The sequence below is a fragment of the Heloderma suspectum genome, chromosome 8 (genome assembly GCF_057233095.1).
Source record: "Heloderma suspectum isolate Gila_16-S chromosome 8, 16-S_ref, whole genome shotgun sequence".
NCBI classification, from domain to species: Eukaryota; Metazoa; Chordata; class Lepidosauria; order Squamata; family Helodermatidae; genus Heloderma; species Heloderma suspectum.
In genome coordinates, this window is record NC_139465.1 from 42,763,683 (window position 1) to 42,788,132 (window position 24,450).

Consider the following 24,450-nt stretch of genomic DNA (forward strand, 5'->3'; position numbering starts at 1 on the left):
TTCCCATCTGGGCTTCTGGACCGAGGAGGGCGAGGCGAGGGGGCGGCGTGGCCGAGGACCGGAGCGGGCGGCTCCTTGCCCTTCGCCCCCTCCTCGCACCCACGGATGCTCGCCCGTCCCCCGGAGGAACGTGCGCCGCTGCGCGCCCGGGGCCGCGGCCCCGCTGCCTTCGCTTCGCGCTGCCGCCTTTCCCGCGGGGAAGATGGCCCGGCGGGGCGGCTCGGCCACGGAACCGCGCGGCGGCGGCCTTCGCCGGTGCCCTCCCTCTCGCCTCCGCTCGCCCGCTGCCTCCTCGGCCGAGGGGCGTCGGGCAAGCGGAGCCTGCGCCGCCGCCGGAGAGGGGCCGAGCCCGGGCGCGCCAGGGCGCGAACAGAGGCGCGGCGCGGGCGGGCCGGAGGCGCGCGCCGCCCTGGCGCCACGCTCGGCCGCGCCGCCGCCTGCGCCCCCGAGCGAGGCGGCGGGGGAGAAGGGGCCGCGCCGGCTCCGGCGCGCCGCGCAGCAGCCCGGCGGCGGCGGCGGCGGGGGACTCCCGGTGGCGCAGGTAAGCCGGCGCTGCGGCGATGGCTGGAGCGGCGCGGGGACCTGCCCGCCTGCGCCCTCGCCTCGCCTCGCCTCCGCGGGCGCGGCGGAGCCATGCGGCCGCGCTGGGGCGGGTCGCCAGCCCGCCTCCTGGAGCAGGGGGCCGGGCAGCGGGGGAAGGGGCGCGGGCCTCTGGCGCGGGCCTCGCCTCTCCCCTCCCCGCGGGACCGGGGCGCCCCGCTGCCTTGCCGCTCCCCGGGACGCGGCTGGGGGGCGGCGCGCGGCTCCGCGGGGTGGTCGCTCGTGGGGACGGAGGTGGCTGAGGACCCGAGTACGCGGCTGGCTGGAGGGTTTCGCCCTCCTCCTGGAGCGACGGTTAGTGCAGCCTCCCCCCGCCCACCTGGCGGCCGGCAGGTGTGCTGGACTGCAGCGCCCAGCATCCCCCGCCGGCCACGGCCGGCGGGGGATGCTGGGCGCTGCAGTCCAGCACACCTGCCGGCCGCCAGGTGTGTGTGTAGGGGAGGCTGATCTAGAGTTTTGGGAGGACATCTGTATCCCTGGGGCTCAGGCTGGATTGCACAGGCACCCGCGTCTATTTCTGTCCCCTACGGGCTTGCTTGCGGTGCGAAGGATCTGCTGGAGAAGAAAAAGGATGTTCCAGGACATTGCCCTACACAGACCTGCCCCCAGACCCTTGTTGTCCGTTTCCTGGTTGGTTGGTTGGTTTCTCCCCCTTTCTGCTACAACCCTTCCCATCCCCCACTTCCTCCCCGGAGTTTTGTTTATTTATTTATTTAATTATTTGCAGTATTTGTATACCGCTCCATATCCAGAGACCTAGGGACACTGAACAGCAGACAGGATAAAAAAATAAAACCACCATGTTAAAATAATTTCACCTCGTTTTAAAAGAGATAGAGTTCTGATAAAACCAAGTTTGATAAACCGCAGCCGGTCGCTCGAGGAAGGCTTCCTGAAATAACAATGTTTTCAGGAGGTGCTGGAAGCAATACAAGGCTGGCACCTGCCTGACCTCCAAAGGCAAAGATTCCATAGAAAGGGGGCCACCACACTGAAGGCTCTTTTCCTGGTGGACTCCCGTTGGGCCATAGGTCCACGTGGAACCACCAGGAGCAAGCCCACTGATGACCTCGGTGAGCGGGCAAGTTGGTAAGGGGGAAGGCGCTGTCTCGGGTATCCTGGTCCCAAGTTGTTTAGGTTTTTGTACATTAGTACTAAAACCTTAAACTTGGCCCAGTAGTGAATAGGAGTTCAAGGCAATATTCTAGTTTCACAATTACCCCGGTCAGGGTAAGCCATGAAGTCCCCACATGGGGTTTTAAGCAACTTCCCTGTTCCCTCATTTGTCAAATAGGAATGATGGCGATTGACCTTCGGTAACACACTAGCATCTATCCCCGGCACAAACTGAGCAGGGGCTCAGGAGAGATTGTGTGACTAGTCAGTTGACCACAGTTAAAAAGAATGTTACGTTAGTAATTTCTTTTTCGTACGGAATTAATAAGTGTGTCTTATTAATGGGCAGATGAAAAAGCCAGGTAGCAAGGCTTGGTAAGGGCAGTAGGCTAGGCAGAGCAGTATTGCTGCTGCTGCTCTTTAGACATGTGCCTGCAGCCTAATGCAGGAGAGCACAGGTAGCTTTACTGCTGCAGATGTGGGGAGGAAAAAACTGGAGATGCAGGAAGCTTGTATTTGTTTTGCTTGTTTCCTTCGTTTTTGCACAACTGCTTCTGAGCAGTAGCCGCCTTATCTGAGCAGTGAGAATTTGAGCATCAGTACCCTTAAAGGTCCACAACTAGGGATGTCCGAGAATTTCGCCACGAATCTCGGGGAGGCTGAATGCCAGCGCATTCGGCCCCCCAAAATTGGTGGCGAAACGGTCTGCCCTCCTGCCCCCCCCCCCCCGGGACGGGACTTACCTTGGGCGAATCCTCCTGGCGGTGGTGGTTTGGTGGCGGCGGCCGGTCTTCCGACCAGCTGCCGCCGCCGCCATTTCCAGTAAAAAAACAAAAAAAAGTGATAGGCTACGTAAAGATTTACGTAGCCTATCACGGCTAGATTTTTAAAAAATACCGTGATAGGCTATGTAAATCTTTACGTAGCCTATCACAGCTGAGTAAAAAAAACAAAAAACAAAACTGCACGTACGCAAATGGCGGCGCCCATGGGCGCCGCCATTTGCATTCCTTATTTTGGCACGTCTAGTCTACGTAAACATTTACGTAGACTACGGCGAAAATAAGGGGAACGCAAATAGTGTAGCATCTACGCTATTTGCGTTCCCCTTATTTTCGCCGTAGTCTATGTAAATGTTTACGTAGACTAAGACGTGTCAAAATAAGGAACGCAAATGGCGGCGCCCATGGGCGCCGCCATTTGCGTACGCGCGGGGGTTTTTTCTTTTAAATCAGCCGTGATAGGCTATGTAAACATTTACATAGCCTATCACGGCTGACTGCAGGGATGCAAACGGCGGCGGCTATGGCCGCCACCATTTGCAGCCTGGCCGGCCAGGATTCGGGGGTGGAAGGACGGAGCGCCTCCCCCCCCCGGCCAGAATTTCAGGGGGGAGGGACGGAGCGCCTCCCCCCCAGCCAGAATTTTGGGGGGAGGGATGAAGCGCCTCCCCCCACCATGAATCAAATTTCGTTCAAGGTAAGTGACCTTCATACATCCCTATGACCACAACTGGTGACAGTTCTCTACGAGGGGCAGTGTAGAGCTGAGAATTAAGGACATCTCTGTTGTCCTTGTGAGGATGTTGTGAAAAATAGAGGGGAGGAGTAGAGGGTAAAAGTTTGCCAGTTAAAAGTGATATATAAATAGGATACCTAGGAGAAAATATTTCCTGGAAGATAAACTGGAATATTGCTCACCTGTCCCCCATTTTGTAGGTGAATTTCTCACCACATAGCTGGGTCCCCAGATCAAGATGCTCTCAGAAAACATAATCCATGACAAGTTAAAAGAGGTGTTGAACCTCTTTCAGTCTGAGGGCCAAATTCCATTTTGGAGAAGCTCTCAAGGCCCCATTTCACTGGGGTGGGGTGAAAGGAGTGTGGCCAGAAGAACAGCCTGTTTTAGCTTCAAGCTCTCACTACCAGTGACAAAGCCTTTGGAGAGGCATGCCAACCACTTAGAAGGGGGAAATCATAGAATAGTAGGGTTAGAAGGGGCCTATAAGACCGTCAAGTCCAACCCCCTGCTCAATGCAGGAATCCAAGTCAGAGCATCCCCGAAAGATAGCTGTCCAGCCTCGTCTTGAAGGCCTCCAGTGTGGGGGAGTCCCTAGGTCATTGGTTTCATTGTCATATTGCTCTAACAGGAAGTTTTTCCTGATGCTCAGCTGGAATCTGGCTTCCTGCAACTTGAGCCCATTATTCCATGTCCTGCACTCTGGGATGATGGAGAAGAGATCCTGGCCTTCCTCTCTGGGACAGCCTTTCAAGTCCTTGAAGAGCGCTATCCTATCTCCCCTCAGTCTTCTCTTCTCAAGGCTAAACATGCCCAGTTCTTTCAGTCTGTCTTCATAGGGCTTTGTTTCCAGTCCGCTGATCTTCTTCGTTGCCCTCCTCTGAACCCTCTCCAGCTTGTCTGCATGCTTCTTAAAGTGCGGTGCCCAGAACTGGACACAGTACTCCAGATGAGCCCTAACCAGTGCTGAGTAGAGCGGAACTATTACTTCCTGGGATTTGGAAGCTGTGCTTCTATTAATGCAGCCCAAAAGAGCATTGGCCTTTTTTGCAGCCACATCACATTGTTGGCTCATATTGAGCTTGTGATCTACAACAATTCCAAGATCCTTCTCGCTTGTAGTCTTGTTGAGCCAAGTCTCCTCCATCTTGTAACTGTGCATTTGGTTTCGTTTTCCTCGGTGCAGAACTTGGCATTTATCCCTATTAAACCACCAAATGATCGGGGGAAAGGGAATGTGGCCATTTGGGGAGCCCTGTAGGGCTGAATTGGGACCCTAGGCAAGCTGGATTTGTGCCCCAGTCCTGAGATTCTCTGGCCCTGAAGTAAATACAAGATGTGGACGGCTGAAGGGACCCCTCAGAAGAGAACCTGCCTACTTTCCTGGGACTTGGACTAGTCAGATGCAGTGAATCTTGTGTGGCCTTCCCTCTTCAAGGCCAGTCTCCATGGCCCAGTAAAACAAAGAGTGGTGTAAGTCTCTCTGGCCTTAGCTAAAATCCCACAGTGGTTTGTGTTCCAGGAAAATGCACAAGCTGCACATGGTTTGTTAGTGAAGTATATGTGATCTCCAATTATGGGTTCTTGAGTAGCAGGCCTTAAAAGACCGCAGACTGTGACCCAGCAAGACTGGATTATTTCTGGACATGGTCTTTCTGGAGACTAAGGCTCATAAAAAAACAAATTTTAAAGACTACTTTAAAAGTTGTGTTTCACCTTCTGGTCCATCTCCCCAAAACCCCTGGAAGTGACAGTTTTGTACAGATGCTGAGAATTCTATTAGAGGTGCTTTTAATGCACTATCACCTTGCCTCATTCACAGAATTTTACTGGGGGAGGAGATCCATATGATGCTGTCAGGCTCCTGTAATGCTCCCCTGTTCCCGATCCCTCTCTTTCCATCTTTATTCCTTCCATGGAAAATCTGTCAGTTTTTGAAAGCGTGCAATAACAGCGCAGATGTATGCAGGTGTGGGATGTACAACAGTGGAGCTTTCAGTTTCTCTCTCTCTCGTGGAGTGTGGTGGTTCTGTTCTCAAGGTTCCATGGGGAAAGCCATGGGAGATAAAATGGATTAGATTTTATTGCAGACATGTTAATTGTCACTCACTTTCCTCTTGCCCACCTCCTCTCAAAGCCAGCTAGTTGCAGTGTTCCACACCCAGGCTGCAGGAAATAGTTGGATCCAGTGGGGGGAAAGTCATTTTGCTGTGTTATTTTCCATACTTTTGTTCGAAGATCTCCAAGCATCTTCCGGCTTGCCCCAAGCAGCAAACTCTCCGTTATCATCTGCTTGAGTTGCCAAAGAGAGACGATCCTAATGGCACTCCTTGTCTAAGACTGAGCTGGTTTCCAGCTCTGTTTCCCAACGGGCTATCATCATAGCGATGCCAAGGCCTAGAGCGCTGCCCCTCTGCATCCACAGAGAATTGGGGCCAAATGGCCACTTTTCAATTTATAATGGAAGTTCCATTCTGCATTGTACATTGATGGAAATTGCCTCTGCAGGAGCAAGTTTGTTTCCACTCAGTAGAGATAGCCTTAGAACAGTGGTACTTCTGAGTGCCTCAGGCGCTGTGCTAAGCTGCAAGTGTGAATCTCCGAGAATGAACAGTTAGTTCGGCCTTCCTCAACCTGGTACATTCTGTGTGTGCATTGTTGGACTACAACTCCTGTCGTCCTCATGGGAGTTAAAATCCCAAACATCTGGAGGGCGTCAGGTGGGGGGAGGCTATGTTACAACCCAGAGGGCTCTTCTTTTGTTATGTTCTTATTGCAGAGGCATCTGGGTTGTGTTGCATCAAAGGAGCATTGCTCTAGGGCAGCCTTCCCCAACCTGGTGCCCTCCAGATGTTTTGGACCACACTCCCCACCCTTCCTGTCTGTTGGCCATGCTGTGCCTAATGCATGCCTTATTGTCTGCAATCTGGCCCCCTCCCTGATTTTGTGCAGTGCCAGCCTCTCCTGGGGGAAGGTGAGAGTGTAACCCAGCAGTATCTGCCCCATTGTGGAGAAAGTGAATAGGGAGGCATTTTTCTCCTCTCTCGTATTACAAGAACCTAATGAGGTCATCCCATGAAGCTGATGGGTGGAAGATTCAGGACAGATCAAAGGAAGGACTTCTTTGCACAGTGCATAGTCAAACGATGGAATTCACTTCCACAAGATGTAGTGATGGCCACCAATTTGGATGGATTCAAAAAGGGATTGGACAAACTCTTGGAAGGCTTTATCAGTGGCTACTAGTCCTGATAGCCATATGCTGCCTCCAGTGCCAGAGGCAGTATGCCTCTGTGCACCAGTTACTGGGGAACATGGGCTGTTGTGCTCATGCCCTACTTGTGGGTTTCCCGTGGGCAGCTGGTTGGCCACTGTGTGAACAGAATGCTGGTCTAGATGAACCCTGGATCACAACCCAGAGGGCTCTCCTTTTGTTCTTATTGCAGAGGCGTCTGGGTTGTGTTGCATCAAAGGAACATCTGAAGCAGCCTCATACTGGTTCAGACCATTGGTCCATTTAACCCAGTGTGGTGTCGTCTGACAACAGTTCTGCAGGGACTGGGGCAGAATTCTTTGATGACGCCTCAGAGTGAACTTGGGGCCTCCTGAATGCAGGGTGTGCACTCTACCACTGACCTACTATGGCCCCCTCATTCAGGGCACCTGCTGGGATGGGAACACGGTAGAACGCACAGCCTTTTACAGCAAGCCAAGATGCTGCTTTCGGCCTGGTTAGAGCCACTGTCTTGGTGAGAGATGTTGTTTATGACCGGCCAGATTTCTCACATGAAGTGACATCAATCTGCCTGTTCACCGAGATCAGGGCCTCCTGACAGCAACCGGGGAGCATCTTTGGGGCTGCGGCACCCCACCTTTGAAATTCTTTCCCTCCTGCAGTGTGACAGGTGCCTTCTTTGATGGCCTTTTGGTGCCTGTTAAAAACACATGACCCAGGCATATGCTGAAGTTTAATCCCCAGTTTAGTAGATTTTTCTTTTTTTTATCCTTGCATTTTATCTTAATGGTTGTTTTATTGAATTTTGTGCATCGCCCTGTGATCTGCTAGAAAAAGGCAGTATAGAAATATTTTGCATAAATGAATAAATAATAACAAAAAATAATAATTGACAGCAAGCCCAAAGGCTTCTGGGATACCACTGCTCTCTGAGTGCTTCACCCTGCCTTGCCCCATTACTCCACTTCCTTGTATCATCCCCCTTTCTGAGGTATATGCTGTCCCCCACCCAACGCCAGTCTCAAAACCTGGCCCGGCCTGCTCTAGAATAACTCCTGAACGGTGGTCAGTGCATGGTGCCAGTCATGTTTACGCAGCCAGGACTTAATTGCTACTGGTTGTCTCGACAAGACTATATGTTATGCATTGGTTGTGATAATGGCTCCAGAGTTAGATCTGGTAATGATACTGGTTGAAACAGAAAACAACTGCGTTGGGGGTTTAGGCAACCAACAAGGGGTGAGGAGGGGGAGTCCACCTCTGCTGCATCCTCAGCGTCGATATTGGCCCTGCCAGGAGCACAAAGAGCCTTGCACACGTACGGGAATCAAAGGCCTCTTGCATGAGACCTTTTGTACTCTTTTACGCCAAAGCTCCCATGTGCAAGATAGGGTGGTCACCTGCGCACGGCCAAAAAAAGAAGAAATGCACGACAAAAAAGAGGGCATGGATTTCCATTAAATCTCCATGTGCTAATTTATACATATAGGTGCAAATTCGGAAATCATTACCATAATTTAATTGAGAAATATAATGCATCTCATTGTAGTGGGAAAGACTGTATCCAGGTGACCCGCGTGCCTCCTCTGTCTGCTGTCCAGGTATTAAGCGTTGATGGGCAACTTCCAAGGCCTTTGCTGCTTTCCCTTTTTATGCTTCTTTTAAGTTTTAACTGGACTTGGGGCATCTCTACACCAGCCTAAAATCCTGCATTTAAAATGGGGCTTTCTTCTTCCGTTTTAAATGCAGGATCACAAGGACTCCCCTTTTCACACACCCCTTCCCCCTCCCTCTCCCTGTATCTGAGTCTTCCATTATCTTTCATTGGTTTCGCTCCTAATGGCGTAATTTGATAGCTCATTACCTGCTATCTATTTAAAAACGCAACAAAGGGCATTTAGTGCAGGGGATGCCTTGGAGGTTCACAGCGTCATGTAAAGAGTCTGCAGACTTCTGTGAAGGAGCCATCTCAGTCGCAGGATAAAAGCTCCGTGTGAAGAAAGCCTTGGACTGACTGGAGAGCCCCTCAAACAGGGTTCCTTTAAATAAAGGACAGACCTCTGACAGAGTAAAGTAGAGTGCATGGCCAGCCTAAGCAAGAGCGTGAGTGTGAGGAATGGTGAGAGGGAGAGAAAGAGAAAGAGAGAGGACTTGTTCTCTCCACTTTACTGCTCCTGTTGCCCCAACACAAAGAAGAAAGCAGAAAAGGGGTGGGTTGTAACCATGCATGCTTTTGAATAAAATTAGATGTGAAAAACAGCGGGTATGCTGGATTCTTGCTGGATGGGGGATTCTGGGAGTCTCACATTAGTGACAGTAGGTTTCTCTTCCAGCTGGCATGGTAGATTGCTCATTAATGCAGCTGGCTGGAGGTTTCTGGGAGTTGTAGTCCAACACATCTGGAGGTGATCCCCTTCATGGATCACTGCCTTGTTGTGGCGAAGGGGCTTGCGTAACTCAGTGAAGCCATAAGCTATGCCGTGCAGGGCCACCCAAGACGGACAGGTCATGGCAGAGAGTTCTGACAAAATGTGGTCCACTGGAGAAGGAAATGGCAACCCACTCCAGTATTCTTGCCAAGAAAACCCCATGGAACGTATCACAAGGCTAAAAGAGATGACACCGGAAGATGAGCCCCTCAGGTCGGAAGGTGTCCAATATGCTACTGGGGAAGAGCAGAGGGTATTTCCAAGTAGCGCCAGAAAGAGTGAAGCGGCTGGGCCAAACCCGAAAGGACACTCAGCTGTGGATGTGTCTGGCGGTGAAAAGAAAATCCGATGCTGTAAAGAACAATATTGTTTAGGAACCTGGAATGTCAGATCAATGAATCAAGGTAAGCTGGAGGTGGTCAAACATGAGATGGCAAGATTGAACATCGACATCTTGGGAATCAGCGAACGAAAATGGACAGGCATGGGCGAATTTAATTCAGGTGACCATCATATCTACTATTGTGGGCAAGAATCCCTTAGAAGAAATGGAGTAGCACTCATAGTCAACAAAAGGGTGGGAAAAGCAGTATTGGGGTACAATCTTAAAAATGATAGAATGATCTCAGTACGAATCCAAGGCAAACCATTCAACATCACAGTAATTCAAGTCTATGCCCCAACCACTGATGCTGAAGAAGCTGAGGTTGATCGGTTCTATGAAGACCTACAACACCTTCTAGAACTCACACCAAAAAAAGATGTCCTCTTCATCATAGGGGATTGGAATGCTAAAGTAGGAAGTCAAGAAATCACCGGGATAACAGGCAGGCATGGCCTTGGTGTACAAAATGAAGCAGGACAAAAGCTAATAGAGTTTTGCCAAGAGAACATGCTGATCATAGCAAACACTCTTTTCCAACAGCACAAGAGGCGACTCTACACATGGACGTCACCAGATGGTCAATATCGAAATCAGATTGATTATGTCCTTTGCAGCCAAAGATGGAGAAGCTCCATACAGTCAGTAAAAACAAGACCTGGAGCTGACTGTGGCTCAGATCATGAGCTGCTTCTTGCAAAATTTCGGCTTAAATTGAAGAACGTAGGGAAAACCACTAAACCGTTCAGGTATGACCTAAATCATATCCCTGATGAATATACAGTGGAGGTGAGGAATAGATTTCAGGGATTAGACCTGATAGACAAGAGTGCCTGAGGAACTATGGACGGAGGTCTGTAACATTGTTCAGGAGGCAGCAACGAAATCCATCCCAAAGAAAAAGAAATGCAAGAAAGCAAAGTGGCTGTCTGATGAGGCTTTACAAGTAGCTGAGGAAAGAAGGGAAGCGAAAAGCAAGGGAGAAAGGGGAAGATATACCCAACTGAATGCAGAGTTCCAGAGAATAGCAAGGAGAGACAAGAAGGCCTTCTTAAATGAACAATGCAAAGAAATCGAGGAAAACAACAGAATGGGAAAGACTAGAGATCTCTTCAAGAAAATTGGAGATCTCAAGGGAACGTTTTGTGCAAAGACGGGCATGATAAAGGACAAAGAAGGCAGGGACCTAACAGAAGCAGATGAGATTAAGAAGAGGTGGCAAGAATACACAGAGGAACTATACAGGAAAGATCTGAATGTCCCTGATAGCCATGATAGTGCGGTCACTGAACTTGAGCCGGACATCCTCGAGAGTGAAGTCAAGTGGGCCTTAGGAAGCATTAGTAACAACAAAGCTAGCGGAGATGACAGTATTCCAGCCGAGCTATTTAAAATCCTAAAAGATGATGCTGTTAAAGTGCTGCATTCAATATGCCAACAAATCTGGAACACTCAACAGTGGCCACAAGACTGGAAAAGGTCAGTTTACATTCCAATTCCAAAGAAGGGCAACGCCAAAGAGTGTTCAAACTACCGCACAGTTGCGCTCATTTCACATGCCAGCAAGGTGATGCTCAAAATCCTACAAGCTAGGCTTCAGCAGTATGTGAACCGAGAACTACCGGAAGTACAAGCTGGGTTTCGAAGAGGCAGAGGAACTAGAGATCAAATCGCCAACATTCGCTGCATCATGGAGAAAGCAAGAGAATTCCAGAAAAACGTCTATTTCTGCTTCATTGACTACGCTAAAGCCTTTGATTGTGTGGATCACAACAAACTGTGGCAAATTCTTAAAGTGATGGGAGTACCAGACCACCTTACCTGTCTCCTGAGAAACCTGTATGAGGGTCAAGAAGTAACAGTAAGAACCAGACATGGAACAACCGATTGGTTCAAAATTGGGAAAGGAGTACGACAAGGCTGCATATTGTCACCCTGCTTATTTAACTTATATGCAGAGTACATCATGAGAAATGCCGGGTTGGATGAATCAGAGGTCGGAATTAAGATTGCTGGGAGAATTATCAACAACCTCCGATATGCAGACGATACCACCCTAATGGCAGAAAGCGAAGAGGATCTCAAGAGCCTCTTGTTGAGGGTGAAAGAGGAGAGTGCAAAAGCTGGTTTGAAACTCAACATTAAAAAAACGAAGATCATGGCATCTGGCCCCATCACTTCCTGGCATATAGAAGGGGAAGAAATGGAAGCTGTGACAGATTTTACTTTCTTGGGCTCCAAGATCACCGCAGACGGTGACTGTAGCCATGAAATTAAAAGACACTTGCTCCTTGGGAGGAAAGCTATGGCCAACCTAGACAGCATAGTAAGAAGCAGAGACATCACCTTGCCGACAAAGGTCCGTCTAATCAAAGCTATGGTTTTCCCAGTAGTAATGTATGGCTGTGAGAGCTGGACTATAAGGAAGGCTGAGCGCAGAAGAATTGATACTTTCGAACTGTGGTGCTGGAGAAGACTCTTACGAGTCCCCTGGACTGCAAGGAGGTCAAATCAGTCCATCCTAAAGGAAATCAACCCTGAGTGCTCCTTGGAAGGACAGATCCTGAAGCTGAAGCTCCAATATTTTGGCCACCTAATGCGAAGAGAAAACTCCCTGGAAAAGACCCTGATGCTGGGAAAGACTGAAGGCCAAAGGAGAAGGGGACGGCAGAGGATGAGATGGCTAGATAGCATCATGGATGCAATGAATATGAACTTGAGCACGCTCCGGGAGAGAGCGCAGGACAGGAAGGCCTGGCGTGCTATGGTCCATGGGGTCACGAAGAGTCGGACACGACTGAACGACTGAACAACAACTGAACAACATCTGGAGGGTGCCAGGTTGGGGTGGAGTGGATGTTACTGTGCCAGAAAGGCCTGATGAATATTGAGGGCCTGTGGAAATCTGTCCCAAGTCCCATTTATTTCCATGAAACAGACTTCTTAGGGTTCAAACCTCTGCATGTTTAGACAGAAAAAACTCCTGCAACAGGCTGGGGCATGCTGGGACTTGTAGGACTTTCTTCTGTCTAAACATGCATAGGATTGCGTCCTTAGTCAGTTAGTTTTGTGGAAGCTGGTTTAGGGAGTCACCTGGATTCAAGTCCCACCTGTTTACAAGCTCAGTGTGTAGTTTGGGGCAAGTCTGCATTGCTCAGCCTCAATTACCCTTCTGTGAAATGGGGACCTATCTTTCAGGGTTGCATTGGTGTCGATATTGTGAAATGCTTCCGAATTCAGAGTCTCACGTTAGCGGCAGGAGGTTTCTCTTCTTCCAGCTGGCATGGTGGATTGCTCATTAATGCAGCGTTGCAAATTGGTCCACAAAAGTTACTAGCCCTCACGAGAAAATAGGAGGTATTTTTATTCATGAATTTCTCTGCTACTTTATTGTGCTTTGCTTTTGTTTTATTTTAGTGGTTTTTATCTCTTCTGCGTTGTTACCTTTAAGTCATCTTGAAGACCAACTGGTAGAAAATCATCCTGTTGATTTTTAAGAGAAACGGTGGATCTGCGAACGGCCCTGAGACCTGCCTTGGCCCCGTCACAGTTGCTGGTGCACTGCGGTTGGAGCTGAAAAACAAGCAGATAGGTCGAGGCGTGCTGAGGCCTTAAAGTTTGTTGTTGATTATGCTTGCATTGGAATGTGGGTCAATTCTAAGGTCCAGGAAAAGCACACGGTCCTTCTGACATGCTAACTTTCTATGTGCTGGTGCACTGCAATTGGAGCTGAAAAACAAGCAGATAGACGTGTGCTGAGAGAGCTGGTGGTCATAGAATAGTCATAGAATAGTAGGGTTGGAAGGGGCCCACAAGGCCATCGAGTCCAACCTCCACTTTTAAAGTAAATGTCTAGGATCAGAGTTTAGGGTAGATCTGTTTTTGCTGCATGCTGGGGTAGAAAAATAAAATTGCACCTGGCCAACCTAATTATACTCTAGGAAAAGCTAAATTCTGTGGCCTGCATAAATGATATCAGTTGAGTGTATTTGCAAAATATATTCTGCTGGAAAATAATTTCCAATCTCCAGAATGCCAATGTTTAGGAGAAAAAAGCTGTCATTGTTCTTAGGTGTCAGCATCAAAATTGTAGGCTGTTGAGCTTACTCCAGGCTTGTCCTTCCACCTTGATTGTGTGTTTCTTTTTGTGCTTGCATGTGTGTGTGTGTGCGTGTGCATGTGTGTGTGTGAGAGAGAGAGAGAGAGAGACCTCTTTCAAACCAAGCCATACAAGGACAGAGATTAAATTCCTTTCCATTTCAGGAGCTGGAGGATCATCCTGTAGAGATGGAGCCTTCTGCCCATTCCTCAGGTCTGGGGCTGTGTCCCGCTCCCCATCCAAAAAGCACTGATAAGGTCCCATTGGCATGGCAGGGCTGGGCTTTGCACTGGGGAGACAGGAAGGGGTGTGTGTGTGTGTGTGTTAGCTCATAGTTTCCACAGCCCTTGATAAGGCTGACAAGGCCAGGCTAGAAAGGGAACCAGCGACAGACAGCTGGGCTCTGGCTATCCCGAAGAAGGTGAAACTGATAAGATCACTGGGGGTAGGAAGGAATGTTGTATGCTCCCCTGCCCTCCAGTAGAGGTAGAAGAGCTGCTGCCGGGAAGCAGATAAGATATCCTCATCCTTCTTTGCTTTGTCTTAACAGAGTTATTTGTTAACCCTGCAGGGCACCCGTGCCACAGTGCTTCTTCTGAAAACAGTGTAAGAATGCATGCGCACGCACCGCATAAGCTACAGGTGAAAAGGGAATGGGCAAAGCCAAAGGATTTCACATCCTGATCTGCTCCTAGCGTAATGTTTTGGGCTGTTTTTCCCACACCATGCATTTGTTGTTCTGCATTGCATTTTATGATTTATTTTACCTTTTAAAGAGGATATTGTAGAGTTGGAAAAGGTGCAGAAAAGGGCAACCAAGATGACGAAGGGGCTTGAGTCTGGGATGTTTAGTCTAGAAAAAAAGGTGAATAGGGGATGATGTGATAGAGATGTACAAAATTATGCATGGCGTGGAGAAAGTGGATAAGGAGACATTTTTATCCCTTTCTCGTAATTCTAGAACCCGATGGGATGATCCCATAAAGCTGATTGGTGGGAGATTCAGGACAGAGAAAAGGAAGGGCTTCTTCGCACAGCGGAGACTTAAACAATAGAATTCGCTACCACAAGATGTAGTGATGGCCACCAACTTGGATGGCTTTAAAAGGGGGTTAGACAAATTCATGGGGGATAAGGCTATTAGTGGCAACTAGTCATGATGGCAATATGCTACCTCCAGTATCAGAGGTATACCTGTGTACATCAGTTGCTGGGGAACATGATCATGAGGTTTATAGTGCACACATGCCCTGCTTGTGGGCTTCCCAGAGGCAGCTGGTTGGCCACTGTGTGAACAGAATATTGGAATGGATGGTGCCTTGGTCTGACCCAGCATGGTCTTATTTAATGTGTGTGTGTTTCAAGTTATAATCTACCTTACACATCAATTGGGCCAATGGCAGGGTAAAAATATTATAATAAATATCTGCCTTTAAAAAAATAGTTCAGGGTTCTAAAAACAAGCAAAGGTGATATGAATTAAATACAACATAGGCTTAAATTATCTTTTAGTTCAGCCTTTTCAGACATTTTACCAACTTGCAAGATGGGAGCCATTATTATTATTATTATTATTATTATTATTATTACCACCACCACCACCACCACCACCAAATATGAACTTCTTTCACCTTCTCTTGAAAGGTTGAACATGCGCACACACCCCACACACGCATGCATGCACTGCAAAGGAAATGGAGATTTGGCTGCCCCAGCATGGCCAATGGTTAGGGCATGATGGGAGTTTTTGTCCAACATCATCTGGAGGGCCACAACTTCCTGTTGCAAATCTTCTATGAGCTCAGCCAGGGTTCAGCGAGTCAGCTGTGAAGACTGTTTTGAGTGCCAGCATTCATCACCCCTGTTGCATGTGAAGGATTGGTGACAAGAGTGCATCTGAACACATGGGCATTGTGCTGCTTTTTGTGCATCATTTTAAATATGTGTCTAAATTCCTATCCTCAAAAACCTAGTGTAGTAGTATTTTAATGTGTACCCCACTGGCCACAGCTCCCTGCTTTGAGTATCAATAACAAGATGTGTCTGTCTGCAGCGTGTTGTAACCTCAACCCACCCACATGTACCTGAATTCCCAGCATTCTTTATCAGGTTAAATTAAAAGGGAGTGTGATGAAGACTTCTGTATAACTCAGAAACCCACACACACCTGCATCTGATGCAAGTTCAATTTACCAGTTTCGATCTTATTTTCTATCCAGTCGTGTCGGCTTCACGCCAAATAGTGTGCACTGGATTACAAGAGGATTTAATCTTGATATATGCAGGTTTGTTTCTAGCAGTCTCTGGAAGAAAAACACCTCTAGGCTTTTTTTTTAAGTTTCTTGTTGAGTGGTGGGAGTTGTAGGACTTTCTTCTGTCTAAACATGCATAGGATTGCGCCCTTAGTCAGTTAGTTTTGTGGAAGCTGGTTTAGGGAGTCACCTGGATTCAAGTCCCACCTGTTCACAAGCTCAGTGTGTAGTTTGGGGCAAGTCTGCATTGCTCAGCCTCAATTACCCTTCTGTGAAATGGGGACCTATCTTTCAGGGTTGCATTGGTTTTGATATTGTGAAGTGCTTCCGAATTCAGAGTCTCACGTTAGCAGCAGGAGGTTTCTCTTCTTCCAGCTGGCATGGTGGATTGCTCATTAATGCAGCATTGCAAATCGGTCCACAAAAGTTACTAACCTTCACGAGAAAATAGGAGGTATTTTTATTCATGAATTTCTCTGCTACTTTATTGTGCTTTGCTTTTGTTTTATTTTAGTGGTTTTTATCACTTCTGCGTTGTTACCTTTAAGTCATCTTGAAGACCAACTGGTAGAAAATCATCCTGTTGATTTTTAAGAGAAACGGTGGATCTGTGAATGGCCCTGAGACCTGCCTTGGCCCCGTCACAGTTGCTGGTGCACTGCAATTGGAGCTGAAAAACAAGCAGATAGGTCAAGGCGTGCTGAGGCCTTAAAGTTTGTTGTTGTTGATGATGCTTGCATTGGAATGTGGGTCAATTCTAAGGTCCGGGAAAAGCACACCATACAGTCCTAGTCCTTCTGACATGCTAACTTTCTCTGTGCTAGAATCTTTGAATTTGGGGAATGGGAGAACTTGAAGCGGAGAAGCAATGGGCAGGGAAAGGGTCAAGCAAACACCCACCGGCTTGGGCATCTTTTTCCACTCTAAATTGCCACCATTTGGGCTTTTGTTACACAAGTATGTGTGTTATGTATAGTTAGGCCCTAGTGATCATGATGTCTTGGACTAGGGTTGTATCAAATTTCTGAGTGGCACAAAACTAACATCACCATTTGGAGGTGTTCCATGATGCCTTGTTTGCAGGAGAGATGTATAAAAGTGTCGTGTGTCACATTTTTCTAATAATTTGGGTGTCGTGGGCAATACACACACGCGTGCACACACGCACACACACACACACACACCAGTTTTCAGGACTCCAATTCCTGGGGGAGTACCCCAGCAATTCTGATACTAAGGGTATTTATGGAGGAACCCTACCAGGAGGGTGTGTGTGTGTGTGTGTGTGTTTGAAGGGGGTGTATGTGTGTGTTTGGGGGGGTGTATGTGTGTGTTTGGGCGGGGGGTTGAATTGGAAGGCAGAGGAACTCCCTCATGCAAAAAGAGGGAGAACTGGCATTTCTCTTTTATTCCCCCCCCCCCCCGCCCCCAGTTTCCTTTCCACCAGGAGGGATATGAACAATGCCAGCTCTAAGGCTGGTGCAGTTTCCCCCCTGTTCCAGGGGGTGGGGGCATTTGTCGGCATTGGTGGGCTTTGGATCCTGCACATCAGGGGTGTCAACTCCCTTTCAGCTCAAGGGCTGCATCCCATTTCAGAGAAGCTCTCAGAGGCCACCTGCCAGTGGTGGGCGGGGCCAAAGGGGTGGGGAAAAATGCCTTCATATTTTAGCTTAAAGCTCTTACTGCTTAGGAGAGGCATTCCAGCCTTTTAGAACGGGGTGAAAACTGCACAAAAGCCGGGAAGCCACCAACCAATCGGTGGTTGGGGGAAAGGGGGTGGAGCTATCTGGGAAGCCACAGCCTCTTCAGGGATGCCCCGAGAATGCCCCTGGTTGTGCTCTCCAGCGCCGGAGTTCCGACGTCGTAGAACCAGCAGCTACGGAACCTTCTGCGGCTTCATGGAGGAAATGAACGAAGTTGCATCTTCCTCTCTGTGGGCAGACCTCTCTCTCCATCCGCAGAGTGGGAGAGCGAAAAAAGCCAAGGGCCCTGGAGACATCATCCCAGGGACCGTAGGATGTCACCCCTAGAGACATATTTCTGTCCGTTATATTTTGCCCTTTCTCCAAGGGGCTTGGATTGGTTTTGATATGGTTTCCCAAACAATGGAGGCTGGTGAATCCGCTCCAGGTTTCAGTTAGAACCAGTCAGAACTCGAAAGGAGCTATCCAAGACGGTTCCAATGTCAATGGGGCGGTGAATCCACTCCGGGCTTCAGTCAGAACTCAAAAGGAGCTGTCCAAGCTCTGCACTCTGGATAGCTCCTTGTGAGTTCTGACCACTTATGACTGAGATCCAGAATGGATTCAACGCCTCACTGACATCAGAGCCCCCTGCCTCCACAGTTCCCAAGCAGTCCCTGATCCAGAGAACATACCACGCCAATCCTGCTTCGGTTTGTGTGCAGACGTGCTTCACGTGCCCTCAGCTCATTCTCTGTGATCCATTTTGCCAAGCCACTATGAGATCATAGTGTGAAGGTGCTGGACCATCTTTCCCAGGATGGGCTGTGATATAGTGAAAAGTTCTGCTCAGTGTTTTTGACAAGGGCATTGTGCTTTGTGGGAGCAGAAGGGCTGAACCTCTTTCAACCCGAGGCATGAATTTCAGAGAAGCTCTTGGGGGCCGCATTCCAGTGGTGGGCGAGGCTGAAGGCCAAAGTGGTGGGCAGGGCCAAATTATGAGCATATTTTAGGTGAAAGCTCTTTCTGCCAGAGGCACAAAAGCTCAGAAACCACCAAACGATCAGTGGTTGTGGGGAAGGCTGTGGGGCCACGGGAAGGGAGCGTGGCTTTCTGGAAGGCCGAATTTGGCCTCTAGGCCCGCAGTTCTGCACTCCTGACCTGGAGAGTATTTGCAACAGACTGCTGTCGGAGATCAAGGGTTGGTGGAACGATTGTAAGCAAAAGGTTAGAGGCACACAAGACTTGTCCATCCATCGAGACAAACTGGGTAACACCCTGGGGCGTGCAAGACACGTTTCTAATGCATTTTGCTCCCTCTATAGACACAGCATCTGATTGCATGAGCGTCTGCAAAATATAGATTTCTACAGAATCCCTTGTCCTTTATTGGGGATGAAGTTTTGGGGTAAAAGCCCAGGCCTCCCAGTCATGACCCTGGGGTTGCCATAGCTCAGGCGGCCCTGGATGCCAGCTAAACCTGTGCCTGGGTGTGGGTGTTGTGTGTATTTTGCCCCCGAGTGTGCAAGCAAAGAGGCTGGTGTTTGGCTTTGGAGTGAATCTGTTGGTTTTTGTACTATTATCAACGCATGAATTATTTAACTTGGAGACTCTGCAACTCATTGTGCAGAGAGAGGCTCCAGCTGGGCTGACGCCTTTGGTGTGTTGATGGAGGCGGCAGAGAAAATCACACATGGGGGGCCAGCAGAGAGGTGATTGCTTTCAGGCGGGCTGTGCAATTGCTCTCTGACTCTTAAAGAGACTCTGCCTCAGAGATCAGAGCAGTGTGCGGAGGGCAAAGGGGCAGCGGTACAACCACAGATTTGTTCTTGGAATACATCCAGTCAAGGTCATCCGCTGCAACGGAGAGGCATTTCGTTTCCCAGACGAAATGGAACCCTTGCTCCGGGGCTCTGGGGTTTGCTCCGGCAACCGTGGGGCCTGTGAGCCCTGGTGCTTGACCTAGTGACCTACTTGGGAAGGACTCTGTGTGCTCAAGCCTCAGGAACAGAAGGGAACAAATGGGACCTGGACAAAACGTTGCAGTCTGGACTGCTTCTGTACCGGGATGCCCCGTTCCATCCTACAACTCTCCCCCCACCCTTCCGAGATATTCCATGTCTTGCGCCTACTTACCGTGCTCAGTTCTCATTGGGCTGGGGGAGAGGGTTGCCCCCATAAGATTTTTTGAACCTTGGCATTCCCCCTGAGCATGCTGATGTTTCTGAGTGGCCATGTTTTGGTGACATTCCCATCGGCACGCACCGGCTGCGATCGGCATTAGAGGGAGTGATAGGGACACCCCTGTGATTTACGGGCAGTATGATTGGCTGGGCCTGCTATAAATATAGGAAGCCTGGCCTTCTGCCTGTGCCATTAAAATGGCCACTCACTGCTGACACAACCACCTGTAACCAAGGGGCAGAGGTGTAGGAGGGAGTTCATCAGAGGGCTCTTTGCTGAGAGCCCCCTCCAACTCAGAGTGCCCAGCTCCACTTCTGGACCTCTGAGGTCCTGGGCTGGAGAGCACAACCCCACCTTAGAATTAAGCCCTTGAAGTGTTCTCCTGAAAAGGATGCTCAACCCGTGCTCGCCCCACGCAAGTCAAGTAGGCAGACTTAACCATTCATTCATTCATTAGATTTCTATACTGCCCAATAGCTGAAGTTCTCTGAATGGTTTACAAAGGTTAAAACCTTAAAAATACATTATGAAAACCATTTACATACAAACGTATAAACAGACCGCACACAGAGAGACATACAGATATCTAAAATAATTTTAAACAGTAAGAAAAATCCAGGACCTGATTACAACCTCATCATATGCAGCCAAATGCCTGAGAGAAAAGGAAGGTCTTAACCTGGCCCCGAAAAGTTAATAATGTTGGTGCCAGGCGGGCCTCATTGGGGAGATCATTCCACAATTGGGGGGCCACCACTGAGAAGGCCCTCTCACTTGTTGCCACCTTCTGGGCCTCCCTCAGAGGAGGGCTGTAGATGAGGAACTTAGTGTGACTCTATTTATATTTCCGTGGTGGTTCTTAGTGATGAATCTATTTCTCTACCAGAAACTCTCAGCCTCTTCCCTCTTCTCTGAAGCCCCCAGACCATCTCTGGCTACCAGGTGAGTTTATGGTCTGTTATAAATGGCTCTTTAGGTGTGGATGGCCATTTCTTTAAAAACAGCATGTGTGATATTGTAAATGCAAAGTCAGTGGCTTCTGGGAGAGTTGGGGGGTGGGAATAATGGAGGGGCTGTAGCTCAGTGGTAGACAGAAGGTCCCAGGTTCAATCCCAGGCATCTCCAGGTAGGGCTTAGAAAGAATCCTGCCTGAAACCCTGGAGAGCCACTGTTGCCACCCGGTCAGTGTCGACACTACTGGGCTAGATGGACGAAGGGTCTGACTATAAGGCAGCTTTCTGTATTCCTACTAATAATACCTAGCATTTATACTGTGCTTTAGAGCAGGCTTCTCCAACCAGGTGCCTTCCAGATGTACTGGACTGCAACTTCCATCATTCCCAGTGACATCATTCTGGGAACGATGGGAGTTGCAGTCCAATACATCTGGCAGGAGGGGACATCAGGTTGGAGAAGGCAGCTTTAGAGAGTTCAAAGCACCTCACATACTTCGTTTCAGAAAGCCTAACAACCACCCTGTAAGGTAGGTCAGCTTTATTACTGCTTTGTTTCAGAGGGCGTCTGAGAGAGAGAGAGTAGCTTGCCTATGACCCCCTAATAGTGAACGTACATATGGCAAAGGTAAGGTTTGAATGGAAGAGACCCTGTTCTGTAGCTCAGCCTCTTAGGGCACAATCTTGTGCATGTTCAGCCAAAAAAAAGCCCTGCAACTCCCAACATGGCTGGCTGGGGAATGCTGGGAGTTGTAGGGCTTTTTTTCTGGTTAAACACGCGTAGGATTGCACCCTTAGCCATTGTGCCACACCAACTCCTGGGTGGTCAGTGTGGGAGGGCTGAAACACCAGGCAAGTCACATCGTGGAACAGAGTTTCTTAGAATAAGCGTGTTCTCCGCTCCCTTTCCTTCTCCTCAACCGCGTGGACAGCTTTCATTTCGAGGCCTGACAATTTGGCTCTCCACAAGCATTCCATCTGGCGCAGCAAATCCTCCCCCCCCCCCCGCTTTTGAGGGCAACTTTCCAGCCACAAGTGTCCTCAGTTTCCCGCATGCTGTGTGGGGCCTTGGCCATGTACTACCAGACACTCTGCTGTTTTGGATTACTGCCGGCGACGTTTGCAAAAGACGCCTTTCCAGCATTGCTAATCTAAACAGCCCCCTCTAAAGCAGAACAGTGACATTGGTGGCTCAGTTTGTCCTCATCTTTAGTTACTCCTCATTCAGACCAGCGCAAGTTTATTTTATTTTTGATTAAACGTATGTATCACCCAACTGTAAGATGCCCTCAGGGTGATTTACAATTAAAAAAAACCCCAAAATAATAAAACAACCACCAAAACAATGCATACAACAATTAGTATATTGAAATATTAAAAAATAATAACGAGTCAGCAGTCAAGTTAATAATCAGAGCAACAGATAGCAGATTAAATGCCTGCTGAAAGACGGAGGTCTTAGCCTGGCCTCTAAACATACACAGTGAAGATGCCAGGCAGAACTCTGGGGAAAGCACACCACAGTCGGGGGGCCGCTACAGAGAAGGCTCTTTCATTGGTAGTCACCCATCGCACCATTGTGGGTGGTGGCATCCAGCGAAGAGTCTCCAAAGATGATCTTGGCAGTCGGATAGGAACATATAGGAGAAGGTGCTCCTTCAGCTTGATTTGGTGTAGCAAATGGGGTGACATGAGCCTTAGTCCTTTGACCTAGGGGGTGTTTCCACCAGCGACCTACTCTGAGCCAGCTGCATGTTGAGGCCGTTTGGGATACATGCCATTGTGGCCATCCAGCAGCCACCCTCGAGCTTAGCGGGGAAAAACTGGATTTCTTGAGACTGCGTAAAGTCCGATTCTTTTCCTCAAGTCGGGTTCTCCCCAGTATAGTTACTGTGTGCCCCAACCCCCGCATTGACCTCGGGCATGCCAGCCCTGCCCAGGGGTGTGCCTTTCACCATGACCCTGGTCAAGGGGTGTTTCCTGTGTGTTCCCCATCCCTTCACAAACCAATTAGTGTCTACTCAGAAGTAACTCCCATTGTGCTCCATGAGGCTTGTCCCCTGAATGCCCACATCAGAACTTACAGAGATCCCCCCTCAATTAAAATGGCATAGTTTAAAGCCCAAATCCCCTAAAGGCTGTGAAGCGCGATCTCGAGGATCCAATTCTCTGTTGTTTGGTTTATTGCCATAGGAAGTAACTACTTCACACCTTCGTTATAGAGATCCTGTGGTTAGAAAGGCGGCTGGTTTCCCATCCCTGTGTCCCTGCCCTTCCCCAGCACAAGCATATGTGTGTCTACTCAGAAATAGCTCCTATTGTACTCAGTGAGCTTGCTCCTGAAATGAAGGTGCACCTGGAGGTTCAGGGGAAAGGAGAAAGGGGTGGGGGGAAGCCTCTGTCATTGGTCGAGCAGCTCCTGCCAGTCGGATCACGTTCACTCCAACCCCCACCAGGAAGTATATTCTGTGAAGTGATTTTTACTGGTGCGGAGCACTCGCTCGTGGAGCCCTCATGGACCAAAGCGCAGCAAAGCTGATTCCTTTTTAAAAATCCAGTACATTACAGTAGAAAAATCAATTTGCTTCTCCTTCCGTTGTTGTGGAGACACGGTCCTTGTCCTGATTCATGCGTGCGCGTTCAGCACTTGATCTTCCCGTGTGACGGGCCCATCACAGCTCAAACACCACAGTTCATGGTGCTTTCCTATGCCCTCCTGGGTCAATTTACACATTCAGCTGCCAGTCCAGTGCTTGGAAAGGCATGCATGTGAGAACTGCCCCTTAACGTCTTGGAACGTGGGGATGCATCCTATTAAAGCGGGGGTGGAGTGAAGCTCAGGCCTGCGGGCCCTCCGTGTTTCCCCAGATGGGCACGCCTCTTCCCTTTTCTCAGACCAGGGATCGTTTGCTGGGTTTGCACTCCTCTCACCTCCACCCCCCATTCCAAAAGGTTGAAATGCCTCTCCTAAGGCTTAGGGATTTTCTACGCTTTACCAAGGCTTCTGCTTCCACATTCTTTGTGGGATTAAAATTGGTTCCTTTACATGTGCTTTTTCCCCCGACAGGGTTCTTTCTCTGTCTTTCCATATGTTCTATTACACAAGCACTAGGTGGCACTGTGGTATAGTGGAATTGTGCAAATTACACCAGGATTTCATGCTGCTAGTCACAGAAATACCAAGCTTCCATCGTTAGGGGGGGAAATACCATAACTGTTGCAAAGCACACGAGAGGCTCTGGAGGAGGAGGATGTCATGTAAAGCACCCACAAACTTCTGTGAGTAAGGACCCACGAGCTCACAATAAATGCCTCGTGTAGGAAGGCTCTCAGTTACTGGCAATAAGAGTTTTGGGGGAAGCGTTTGGGGAAGGGAGCGTGGCCTTCTGGGGAGCCCCAGAGTGCAGGATTGGGACCCCAGGTGGAACAGATTTTACCCCCAAGCCTGAGGTTCCCCACTCCTGGTGTGGATGGAACATTTCCAGCATTCCAAACCATTGGGTTTGCTGGCTGGGGCTGATGGGAGTTGAAGTCCAAAACATCTGGAGGGCACCAGCTTGGGGAATGCTGGCATAATGCCTATATGTGTGGGCCTATATGCATGCACAGCTGTGCTGGTGTTTCCCAGAATTTTATTGGGGTCAAGAACCATGTGGTTCAGCCTATGTGCTCTGGATGTCATTCATGTATTAAGCAAATGTCACACCCATGCGTGGACATCCAGCAGACACAGATGGATGGGATCCTTCTCCCCTGTTGTGCATGGACTCTGTGCGCCAAAAGTTCATCCAAACAGCGGTTGTGTTTTCCTGCCATGCTGTTCCCAATGCCTGGGGAAAAGCCACCCAATGCTGCCGTCCCCTCCTCCAAACAGGGTCAGCCCAGGACATTTTGCAGCCTGAGGCGGAGCAACAAATGGCACCCACTGCCCCAGGTGCGTCATACCCAAGACCCAAAACGTTTATTTTGCACCCGGCAGAAAATCCCAGAAGTGCCTCTC

At 49.2% G+C, this 24,450-nt stretch overlaps 1 protein-coding gene across 2 annotated transcripts in view; it reads left to right on the top strand.

Moving 5' to 3' along the window:
* Positions 1-439: 439 nt before the first annotated feature.
* DOK4 (docking protein 4) overlaps positions 440-24,450 on the top strand; it is a 67,625-nt gene continuing 43,614 nt past the window's right edge. The window contains exon 1 of one of the 2 annotated variants that reach the window (XM_084812173.1): positions 440-541. The gene's annotated coding sequence lies outside the window, so the exon portion shown is untranslated. The remainder of the gene's footprint in view (positions 542-24,450) is intronic. The other variant, XM_084812172.1, reaches the window with a different exon arrangement.